Source organism: Odontesthes bonariensis, chromosome 22 (assembly GCF_027942865.1).
Source record: "Odontesthes bonariensis isolate fOdoBon6 chromosome 22, fOdoBon6.hap1, whole genome shotgun sequence".
NCBI classification, from domain to species: Eukaryota; Metazoa; Chordata; class Actinopteri; order Atheriniformes; family Atherinopsidae; genus Odontesthes; species Odontesthes bonariensis.
The window spans coordinates 22,609,975-22,622,647 of record NC_134527.1 but is presented as its reverse complement, the minus strand read 5'-3'; positions in this window follow the sequence as shown (position 1 = coordinate 22,622,647).

The following is a 12,673-nucleotide window of genomic DNA, read 5'->3' as shown; positions in this document are numbered from 1 at the left end:
CTAATTCCACTTTTGTATCAATGTCAAAAGTAAAAGCTCATACTGGGCTCGCCCTCCTCAGCCCTTTGCCCTTTCAGTCTCTGTGAATGATTTCCTCCTTCTCTGGGAGAGCGCTGTGGCAAGCACATCAAACAAGATTACATATTTAGAGCAAGGGTGTATTTACTCCCCTGTGAGACATATTTAATTTGCCTGTTGCCTTGGCAACATGAATCTCACAAAGAGAGGCCACGGGGTTGGCTGTAATTATAGAGCAGGGCCTCTTCATCAGAGGCTTTAATCAGAAAAATGAATATGCTCAAGTTGTTGTGCAGGCCCTGTGGCAACTTACACATGACATAAGACACCACATGATCGCAACCAAAGGGATTAGGATTCATTATTGGACTTGAACTTGCAACCTTTTTTAAATAAACATTAGGTATAATTTCATAATAATGGGGCATTTGATGCCACTGTTTTATTTAGTGTGATTCAAAAAGAAGAGAAGCAACTTAGGGGGTCCCTTGGTTTAATGGCTGTCGACTTAGAGGGGAAGACCCATTGCATTTCTCTCACCCCGGGTAGAGAATTCATTATTCAAGTTCGTAGAGGCATTCCCAGCACAGGCACTTAATAAAGCTACTGCAAAGTACTTGTTCTGTATAAAGCAATGAACAAAAATCTCAGAGAATAATTATTATCTACAGAGCTCCCCTATGCTCACCTACAGGCCCAGTGTTATTTTCTCATACTTTTTTTACGTTGTTACATGTCACCCTCCGTCTTTAATGCTCTGATTTAGCTTCTGTCTCTTTAAGGCCCCACATTTATAAAGACTCTGTCTGCTTGGATTGGTCAGCTAACTGATCAAAAATGGTAGATTGAGAAACTCTTGTGCGTACTTTATTTGAGGTGTGTCAAACCTCAATAGACTAACGACTTGGGAGCCATTTCTTTTGTTGGTGATGTCATGACATTTAAGAAAAGCCTGGTCCTGAAACTAAGTTTCAAAAGAAGCTCTGGATCTGTGGGAGAGAATAAAGAGAGTGGGGGACAACATTATGGCGCATTGTGTTTTGTTTAGTAGCTACCGTATTTGTGGATAGGTATCTTTGTTTACATGCTTTAAATCCATGATAACAATGATCATGTTATATTAAATTAAATTCAGTTCAGTTCAGTATATTTATTCACAAGAAACAACAACGGTAATCTCAGGGTACAAATTCTATACAGGTCCAGTTAAATGTGATCCAGTTCAGTCCATTTCAGTCCAGTTTACACATGGCAGTAATACCATGCCAGTCCATTTTTAAAAAGAAAAGACCTCCAGCAGAACCAGAAGGATGGCCATCTACCTCAATTGTTTGGGGGGAAACACAAACTTAGCAAGAAAAAAAAAATCCATTTCAAAATTCCTTCCTGAGAGAAACTTATCAAACTAGCAAATAAGAGCTAAATAAGAGCTAAGAAAGAGGAACTTAATGGACTTGTTCCAACACAAAAACGCAGAGAGATGTGGCAACTAAGCTCTTCCCTGCATGCCAAAAGAAATCAGTTTTTCTCTTGCCCCATTTAAGTCTCACTTTGGATTAGTGATCAGTTAACCTGGACTGCACCCTTGTCTCAGTCGGTGATGTGTGCGCTTGCTGCAGACTAACTCGTCTCCAAGCAGCTAGTTGGCTCTGGATATTTCCTGTAAAAGTCAGGCGTCCGCGAGACGCACTGATATAAGATTCTGCACAATCTCTGTCAGTGCTTTGTTTTGTTAAGACAATATCATAATTCATTTGTTGAAATGATAGCCAAGACTATAGTGCAGATCTTCATTTGTTCAATCTGTCCATAGCTGATGAGTGTCTAACAAAATATCAGACTGATGTCGAGAAATTATAATAAATATATCGAAACAATTAGAATGACGAATCTGCAGGTCATGATGATTTTTTAAATTTTGTTTAGACCAAGAAGCTGCTTTAAACCAAACTTAAAGGGATAGTTCGCCTCTTTTGACATGAAGCTGTATGACATCCCATATTAGCAATATCATTTATGAACATTTTCTTACCCCCCGCTGCGTCCTGTGAGCCGGCCTCGTTTTGTCGTTGACGAAGGTAGTCCGGCTAGTCAAACTAGACCCGGTGAAGCAGCTTTTAGCTGTTATGCTGCACACAACTGGAACAAACTACCAGCAGAACTGAAATCAGCCCCAACTGTAAGCACTTTTAAATCCAGGTTAAAAACATTTCTCTTTCGGTGTGCTTATGGTTGAGTTTATATCTTTCTTTTTCCCTTCTTCTTTGATTGCTTTTAACTGTGTTTTTTTTCTCTTTAAATTGCTGCTTTATGCTGTTCTTTTAAATGCCTTGTCTTTATGTAAAGCACATTGAGTTGCCTGTGGTATGAAATGCGCTATATAAATAAAGATGCCTTGCCTTGCCTTGCCTTGCCTAGTTTGCTAGGGTCCCGAAAATAAAGCATCTTACTTCTCAAAACAATATGCGTTCAAAAGAGTAATACATTTGCATCACAAAATCGTCCCTCCAGAAAAAGTCAGACGTCATATCGCTTGGTGCTATTTTTGCCTTCGTAGTGATACGAAGGTAGAGAGAAAATAGCGGCAAGCGATTGTGAGGTCTGACTTTTTCTGGATGGACGATTTTGTGATGCAAATGTATTACTCTTTTGAACGCATATTGTTTTGAGAAGCAAGATGCTTTATTTTCGGGACCCTAGCAAACTAGCCGGACTACCTTCGTCAACGCCAAAACGAGGCTGGAACTCTGCTCACAGGACGCAGCAGAGGGTAAGTCAATGTTCATAAATGATATTGCTAATATGGGATGTCATACAGCTTCATGTCAAAAGAGGCGAACTATCCCTTTAATGCTAGTATTTTTGCTGCCTAAACAATTGTAATCCATTAACCTTACGAGGGGACAAATAAGGCCAAGAAATAAATATATGTTGGTCTATCAAAGGATTCCTCCAACCTTGAACAAATGATCTGGGATTTTTTATTTAACCACCAATTTCATTGAGTGGACTTCTTTGTTCATAAAGCAAACATTTCTTTATGTTGCTGCAGTGTTTATCCCTCTCTGTCAAATATTTATGTGTTTGGGCAGCAGTAAAAATGGAGGCATTTATATCCAAGAACCGTTGACTTTATGCACATCCTTGGTTTGCAAAAAAAAATGGTTTTGACTCTGGCAACTGGGTTGTAAGAAGTCATAAATAATTACACGATTCATCGCCTTTATACCTCGGATATCTGACCCAGATGTTTAGAGGGTAAAAATAATCGTCTGGAGGCCATGACTATCAAAAATTTAATAGAAATCCAGAGAGCAGTTTCGTCGCCATCCACTCTCCCTCATCTGGCATGTCTAAGAATTTAAGAAAGACGAAGACACCTAAACAGGAAAAACAAGGGGCTGAGTGGAAGAAGGATTTTTCAGGTTCCATCCAACAAGAATCATATCTCTTCTCTCAGAAAGATTTCAAGCCCAAGTGCTCTAAATGAGAGGGCCCTGAAGCAAGGGTACAATCTCTGTTAGCTAAATCACTGGCCTGTGCTCATCAGCCATAAACATGTCACAGCGGAACTGGGTCATTCCTCTCTGTGCGTGCACATCAAACGGGGCCTCCAATGCAGCATTGACTGTCTCTGCAAATTCTGGGCTGCACCTCCACATGATGTGGCCCATTTTTTTGCTCTTTTGTCTATGTGACATGTCACCACCTCGAGCCCTCACGGCATGCAGCAAAGAAGAGACACAGACTAACTAAGTGCTTCAGACAGGGATCGGTTAGACGGAAGGGCGGGATCGCTTTTAGAGGCGAAAAAAAGGGTAGAGCAGAAAGGAAAGTGTGTGCTGACATGCTGTGTTATATTCATATATATTTATAAATAAGGAAATCGTGAGAAGGAATAGAACAGTTTGAATATCAAGAGGAAGTTGTGTTTTAATGTCACAATAGTGTCACTAAAACTACTCACGAGAAGGACAGTTTCAAAGATGCTGTAAATGAATCTGCAACATGAATTATTTCTGGACTAATGTTTTGGTTAAAATCGCTGAACAACAAGCTGCCCTGCTGCAACAATGGAATGAGGAAAGCAGAAATATTTTTCTTCTCCCAAACACTCACATGAAGTGACAGTTCAGGTTTGTGTCTGTGTCACTGATTTCCCAGAAGTCTGCACCACAGCTTGCCAACATTATTCATTAATCACCTTGCGGTTTCCTTATTTTTCCAAGGCGTCTTGTTAATGCAAGGCAGAAGTTACACTGAGTTTTTTTGTTTGTTTGTTTTTCTTAAATCTGTTTTCAGCCGACGTGGCGATATATAAACCTCCGTATTCTTCTCCACTCATCTTTTAGTTCACAGCTGCTATCTGTGAATTCCATGCCTTGTTTTTGTTATTGTAGCTTTTTACAGTGAATGAGGGGCCTGAAGAGCAGACATTCAGCTTTAATTTGACAGAAATTTAGCAGGCAGGTCTGTAATAAAAGGAACCCTCTTTCAGCCAAATGAACAAGACCATCAATAAAATTTTTATCTGCTTTGTTGAGAATCTACTTCAGGCATGACTGCCTGAGGTCTGGAACCCATGGATTAGTGAAGATCTGCCAGGCCTTTACAGCAGCTGTTATAGATTGTTTGTGGGTCTTTCTGCATTTAGTTTTGCCTACAGCAGGTAAAATGCAGCGTGATTGGGTTGAGATTGGATGATTAACCTGACCAGTGCAGAATGCTCCACTTCTTTGCTTTCAAAAGCTCTTGTGCTGCTTTCCCAGTGCAATTTAGGTCACCAGCCATCTGTCCTGTGAAGAGCTGTCCAATCAGCTCCTGCCATTTACTGCATTTGGCTGATTCTGAGCAGATAGTACTTCCCTTCACACTTCACAGTTCAGCTGCTTCTGTTTTCTGTCGCACCATCAATAAAGACTAGTGACCCTCTCATACCTTCTTCTTACCTTACATATCTGTTTCATGCTGTGTTTTTGGTACAGATAGATCTTAGTTTCGGAATGTTGTTGCAGAGGTCATCTGTGTTTTTAAGATGGTTTGGTAAAGTCTAATACCACCTTTCTATTTTTGAGTTTATGAATGGTTTGCACCTTGTGGTGAACCCTCTGTATGTGTTCTTCTCTTTGTGTTACACCTAGATAATGATATGTCTACTACTTGGAGAGTGTTCTTTACTTGGTGGCATGTTGTAAAGGAGTTTTTCTGTACAATTGAAAAGATCCAGCGATCACCCACCGCTGTTGTCCTCTGTGGAGATCCAGGCCTTTTAATGTTTCCATGCTCGCTTCTTTCTTTTCAGGATGAACCAAACAGCTGATGTGACCACAAACATTGACCACTACAACTGCAATTATCACCACTTTTTGTGAACAGGGCAGCCATGAAAGATTTGACAAGTTCAACAATCAAAATGGCCCCAAGTATAGACAATAAAGACCCAAGGATTGAATTGGATGGTGGTTTAGGTCCAGCTCTTTCATATATTTGCATGAAACAATTGCAAGAAACATATGTTTATGTTTATGCATTTGGCAGATGCTTTTATCCAAAGCGAGTTACACTGGTAGGCGGGTAGGGTAAGGGTAGGGATCTTGCCTAAGGACCCCTACTGGAGGTAGCACTTTTCATGCAGGGGATTTGAACCCAGGTCAAATCTTACCACTACACTATCCAGTCCCCATGTTCAAGACCAACATATGACATACTTCTGAGTTAGGTTAGTTAAGTTAACTCAGGTAACCTGAGTTAGGTTCAGGTAATATCTTTAACACTTTTGGTACTTCCTGGTTGGGTTTGACTGGTGTTAAAGATTATTACAACTTAGTCAAGGTTAGAAAACCATCATGGTTAGGGCTAAAATACATTATTTTTCAATGCAGCTATTAACCTCATGAACACAGCTTTGTTATTTGTGTTGGACATGCGAACACAATGATAATATTTTTTCACTTCCCCGTTAGGTAGGCAATAATAACACTTGGTTAGGGTTAGAAAAAACAATCATGATTAGGGCTAAAATATATTCTTTTTACGATGCAACTGTTACCTTCATGGCCACCATTTCGACAACTCACATGCTGTTGCTCTCATGGCCACTAGAAGGAGCTTATTCTTCAAACTTAATTATAAATTGCTTTGTGGTTGTATTTGGGATTAGGACTGTCACCAGATTTCGAGGTCAGAGCTGATGAGGTTCCTCCAGTCAAGAGGATAATCTTGCAGAGAACAGAGGGGAAAAAAACCTCTGAATTTAAATGGAGCACTTCATTACAATCAAGTCCAGACCTTTTTCCCGCTTTATTGATGGAGGGATAATGAAGCAGCTCACACCTTTTTGAGTCAAATGTCAAATTATCTTTGGGGCCCAAAAAAAATTCCCTTACTTTCAATGTTAATACCTATCAAATTACATCACTGCTTCCTGTTCACATGTAGGTCACTCTAACGCTGTTCAATTTCTCTTAAATAAATTTAAACCTGATGTAGGAAATAATCTACCCCTTTAAATTCGGCACCATGAGAAAAATACACCTTTTTTGACGTTTAGAATCATTTGAGCACATCTAAGTGCTGAGTTTGTCAGTGTGTGCCCACACTACAGGACATCTTGTGTGTAACATGATCACACATACTACATCCTTGGTGTTCCTTTAGTTTGACCTTTCACTCTACAGAAATATTGTAACACACACAGCTTCATACAAACCACACGTACACAAATATATGTGCAGTTCAAAGAGTCAATATTACATTGATATGTTGTTGCTTCTTTTTATTGGTATCTCATTTTATTTGTTTTGGCATTTGCCATTTCATCCCTCTTGTCCTTGCCTGTTGTATGTTATTGTTTATTGTGATTAGACTGGGTCCACTACCAATGCTGCATGGAAACTATGCTTTCTCCAATAATAATAAAGTTGAATTTATAGCTCCAATATGGTGCAGATTGACCCGGTGTACATTCATAAAAATTTTTACAAGAGTGTCACAAGAGTTCAAGGAAAATAATAAGACACAACATGCTAAACCAAAGTACTTTTTGCACACACAGTGCAGCTTAATGCGACTCATTCAATATTAATTTATTATTTGCAGTGTATATTGCAACTGGTACATTTTTATTATTTACTGGTTCAAAGTTCAAAATGAGCTGAACTGGTGCTAAAAGGTGAAGTGACAACATTGCAGACCCCTGATTAGGATGAAGGAATCATAACATGTAGGTGTATCAACAATGTGAACGTCCCGCCATTCCAACAAGGCTTTCCATGTAAGGAAATGTGCGTTACTCAACAGGTGAGTCCCTTCTTTCTGTTCATGCATTTGACATGTTTTAAGACATGTGTAGAGATGTGATACAGTCTTTAAAAGCGTAATTAAAGCCTCTCCCCCTCTCTCTCTGCCTGTTATTCTTCAAAGCTTGTGATGTTTGAATGATATTAAATTGATACTGAATGATGATTTAAGGGTCAAATCTACAGTCAGAGGGGAAGATCAGGTGGATGTGGGCTCATTTTGGATTTTAAAAATAAAAATAAAAGATAATGGCACTCAGGATCCATCCGTAAGGGCTGTGTTGTTACTATTTCACTATAAATCTGGTGTGTGAGTGTAACAGCTGTCATGTAGGTGTGTCGGATACCGTGAGATCCCGACAATGTCTTGAGTCCGTGGTCATTTTCAAAACGCACTCCAAAACCAAATTAATGATATTCAAATGGTTTATTACACAAAAAGGAGCAACAAACATAGACAAACACTGTTCACTTATCGATTTAAAACTGATAAAAAATAATAACAATAAAACGTTTTGGGTATATTGGGTAATATATAAAATTGGTTTCATTTGCAGCACCGGTACGTCCGACACAGGTGAGCTGTCATTGATGTCTGTAATTGCAATTATTAATGTTGCATATGATGCCAGCGTGCTAAAGACGCTCTGTGGAGAGCTCTGTTCCAGCTGGCTGCTGTGACAGGTCACTGACACTGTATTTCTGCTTAATCTAACATGTTTCAGACTCGCCGATTTACATTAATACCTGTATTTTGATATTTGAAATTTCAGGAGATTTTGATAATAATTTATTATAGTTGGTTTGTGAGGTTGTGGAGTTCCTCTAAAAAAAAAAAAAAGGCTTTAATAGGATATTAAAGGAATTGTCGGAAAGGCGGGATGTTTATAAAAAAATAAAACATACCGCAGTTTCGACCATAGGAGGAAAAAAGTGTTGCAATGGCGGGACGTTTGATAGAAAATTAAGTGTCGCCATTCTGACAAATGGAGGCCCATGTCGGAATGGCGGCATGTAACCGTTTCACACATGGTTTTTAGGTTAACTGTGTAGCATGCAGTTGCCACATCCGCAAAGGAAAAGAAAATAAGGAAACATACCTTGTAATGAAAGTAAACAAAAAATTTGAATGTGATTTTGGCAACATGCTAGCGTCAAGCAGCACTATGATTAGCTTTAATTATGTCTGTCATGTGGACAGGAGCACTACCAAAAAACTTATGACAAATCTTGCTTTGTGTGTCCTGGATATCAATAAAGTAGGATGCTCACTACATTAGCTTAATCAGTTCTGAGGGAAGGAAGGTTTAGGCTTTAAAATATTATAGCTTAAAGCTGATGTAGGGGCCTGATTCACAAATTCAGCCCATGTTGCTGCTTATCTAAAAAAAAACATCTGTATGCTGTGAGGCACATATGAATTTTGAGGGCAGCAAACACTTGAACTGTGGCTAATATTGAAAATTGATGATTTACAGGCAAGTCCAGTGAAGAAAGGCATTGTCTGATGAGTTGATGTCACAGGTGGTGAGAGGAGATGGAACCAAAATGTGGAGGAAAAAATCTAAACCTATTTATAGAAACGGTAACAGAAAGATGGACAAGCCAGAATACCAAAACTAAAACTGGCTGAAAAAAGAAACCAAGAACTGAGAAAACCAACTGAGGACAAGAATATAAACCCGAACTTGAATGACTGGGACAAGTGGAGATGCAGCGAAGATCTGGCCAGGACTAAAGAGAACCAGGGAGCTTAAATACTGAGGAGAAGTGAATCGTGAATAGTAAGCTGCTAAGACAATTAACACAGGTGATAACCTGAACATGAAGGCTGAGGAAACTAAGCAAGAGATGTTGGCAAAGAAAAACAATAACCCACTAAGAATAGGAACGAAGGAATATCTAAGCGCAAAAGACAGACACAAAGAGCAGAAATCATAATAAAAACCTGTGACTAAAAACACAAGAAAACAGAATAGAAATCTGGAATAACCAAGACAAAACTAAAACCTCAAAATCGACCATGACAGTTGATGGTTGAGTAGCGGGAGAGTAATTTCATTTCAGAGGAATGCATTAAAGAATTTATTACACAATGCACGCTTAATGCATGCTGATGGCAAATCTTTTACGAATTACAGATAATTTGATGATTCGAGTCATAGCAGACACCTACAGAGTTGAGATTGGACAATTAAATCTGTTTTTATGTTGATTCAATAATGGCGTTGATGCGGATCTCTTTATTTTACTCTTATGGAGTTAGAAGCAACTCATGTTTAAGTATCATGAAACAACAAACAAGCGCATATATGAAAAAAAGTGGAAAAGTGACAAAAGCAGAAAAAGTATTCCTGTTGCAAAAAAGGAACCAAAGCACGAAGAGGAAGTATCTTTTTCCCCTTTTGGGGGGTGGGGGGGTTATTTAGATAGCCATTGGTGGGTGATGCATTTCACAAGTTCATCTTATGTTAGAGAGCATTATGGGGTTGCATGTGAAAGTTCTCAGCTTGCTCACAAAAGTGAAAGAACCTGTGAATATGGTGGTGGTAAAAATCTGAGTGCTCAGCAGACTAAAGGGAGCTAATTTATTCAAAATCTGAAATAGACAAAGATTAACAGTTTAAGGGGCCCAATTCCCCTTAAAGGGAATTCTTTAAGAAGCGTGTCCAGGTTTACAACATGAAAAGAATCAACTGTCAGGTCCTGAGAGCTTAACTTCAGCATCTGAGAGTCCAGATAGCACTCTGCCCCTGAAGCCAAATCGTCTTTGACAGATTCTGGATGACGCGAGAAAAGCAATTTTTTTGTAAAGCTAAATAATTTAGATTGTAGAGTAAACCGCTTACCCAAATGATAAAAGTTTGTTTTTGTAATAATAGTCCACCTTTCTAACTTTATGATATATAAGCTAATATTTTCGGTTGACTGACTTCAAACTTTGAAATGTAATGAATTGATCTGTGTCCCGGGAAACGATTTTCACTTCTTCTTTTTCTTCTTCTTCTTCTTTTTTTTTCATGACTTCGAACCTGTGACGACAGGAGTGTTTAGCAGTTTTGACATTAGAAAAAGTCCCACTGAAAGGAGTGATGATGTTAGACACACGTCATCTAGGAGGCCTTATTTCGTCTACTGTCTCACCTGGTACTTTTTGCATTTTATTTAACTTTAAATGTGACTTCTGTTTTACATTCTCTTTGATTATTTTCAGACCTTAAAGGGATAGTTTGCCTCTTTTAACATGAAGCTGTATGACATCCCATACTAGCAATATTGTTTATGAACATTTTCTTATCTCCTGTGAGCCGAGTTCCAGCCTCGTTTTGGCATTGACGAAGGTAGTCCGGCCAGTTGGCTGGGGCCACAAAAATAAAGCGTTTTGCTTCTCAACACAATATGCGTTCAAAAGAGCAGGGGCGCCGAAAAGGGGGGTAAAAGGAGAAGGATTCTAGGGGCCCATGATCAAGAGGGGCCCAGAGAGGCCCTAATAAAATTATAATTCTGACAAAAAATAATATGACACTAAGTTATTAACTAACTTATAATCACAAATATTTTTTATTTACAATTTACTGGTAACCATAACTTTATTTGTTTTGGAAACTTTATGTTTTGTATTTTTCAGGTAGCCTAATTAAGAGTTTAGAATCAGAGTATCAGTGTTGCAGCACATAAATGAATTCCATTGGATTCCTTGTGCTCAGTGTTTACCTACCTCAACTGTCATGTTTTTCTTTTTTCACAAATATGGGAACGATAGTCAGAAATACCATTAAAATACATATTTTTATGTAAAATAGCATCACAAATTTTTGCCGACCTCCTGGCCGGCTGTTTGGGGGCCCAGTAAAAATGTATTTTTGTAACCCCAGCCTACTAGCCGGACTACCTTCGTCAACGCCAAAACGAGGCTGGAACTCGGCTCACAGGACGCAGCGGAGGGTAAGAAAATGTTCATAAACAATATTGCTAGTATAGGATGTCATACAGCTTCATGTGAAAATACCACAGTTTGTCTAATTTTATTTTGCTTATCAATAGGGCTGTTAGATATAAGCAGGTGTCATCCTTTGTACCTCAGCAAGTTTGTGATGATGAACCTAGTTTCATCTGACTGCATATGCTGGTAAACCAAAATGGATGCTGAATTTTCAAGAGACATTGTACAAAGAGGTTCATTGCTAAAAGCATTCATGCAGTTTGTCTTTAAAAGAATATAAATCAGATGTGCAAAGAACTGTGGGGGAGAAACTGTCTAAACTTTGTGAAAAGAAGACTGTTTCTCAGCAGACTTGTAAATGCAGAATGAATTTTCATGGATGGAATAAATTGTTGAAGTGGACAACGAAGTGGTAAAATAATAGCACGATATGAACAACTTTTCCATGGTGTCTCGCTGCCTGTGTGCATGTCTGTAGACTTTTAGCACTAAACCCATTTCACACATACATAGTACTGCGATAATATGGTGGTGACTGAATGTGTTGATGTCTGAATCGTACCCCTGTGCTTATCTGTAACATTTTGTAATGGCAATGTGACGGGATCAGACTTAGTAGCCGATACATATCACTGAACATACAGCAAAAGTGTGAACTTCTACTGTCATATTAATTGGCATATTTGTCTTCTGATCAGCTTTTCTACTCTTCTCCTCCTGGTTTTACCTTCAATAGGATGAGTTGTTTTTTCACATCATCTGAGCCAAATAAGCTGTAGCTAAAATTTCTTCCCTTTGTCTGATTATACTGCTGTTTGCAAATCTCAAATATTGCATGTACTGTGGCTTTTTTCTTCTTTATTACAGTCATATTAGAAGGAGGTGCGGGGAACATTAACACATAAGGGACCAATGTCTAAATAACTGACAGGCATTGCTTTAACAGATTTATGAAACCATTAATGTTGCGTATTTCATGTCTAAAAAAGGTTTTACACAGTTTTTTGTTTGGTGTTTTTGCCATGAAGCTAACAGCAATAAACAAACATTACCTCCCACTACTTGAAATAATTAGTATTCCGTATATTTCAATCTCCATAATTGTATGTTTAGGTTTGTGAATGAGTAAAATGCAGGAATATGGACATTCCATATAAATCAAAGGCAACTCCCACATCTGCTCGCTGGTTATGAAAGTCGGATTTTGTAACTACAAGACCTCTAAACCTCTGAATAACACTTTTTATTTTGTTTTTCTGTGTCTATACAACAAGAAAACTGCTCCTGTAACCCCATTTCCCAACCTTTATGCTAGCTGCTAAACATATATTTTTGGTAAACAGATATGAGAGTAATCAACTTATTAAATCAGCCCCTATACCAAAAAATTGTTTTAACTTTTCAAAAATTTTAG